Source organism: Triticum dicoccoides, chromosome 2B, assembly GCF_002162155.2.
Source record: "Triticum dicoccoides isolate Atlit2015 ecotype Zavitan chromosome 2B, WEW_v2.0, whole genome shotgun sequence".
NCBI lineage: Eukaryota > Viridiplantae > Streptophyta > Magnoliopsida > Poales > Poaceae > Triticum > Triticum dicoccoides.
The window spans coordinates 202,762,482-202,762,755 of NC_041383.1; positions in this window are offsets into that span (position 1 = coordinate 202,762,482).

The following is a 274-nucleotide window of genomic DNA, read 5'->3' on the forward strand; positions in this document are numbered from 1 at the left end:
GGGGGGGGGGTCGGAGGACTCCAGCTCCCCTTCCCCCTCGCCTCCGCCTCCGGCAGCCGGGGGCAAGGGTCGCCAGGCCGCGCCCCTCCAGGCTCTCAGCGGCCCCCCGGTTTCAGCGGCGACTTCCTCCGAGGCGAGTGACATCTCCAGTGTCGGCCTGGTCGTCTGCCCGGCTTCTTCCCCACGCTCTCCCTCATCGGCGGCTCTCGTCACACTGGGTCCGGAGTTGGCCCTCCTCCTGGCTCCCACTCCGGATCCCAGTCTGCTGCAGTCT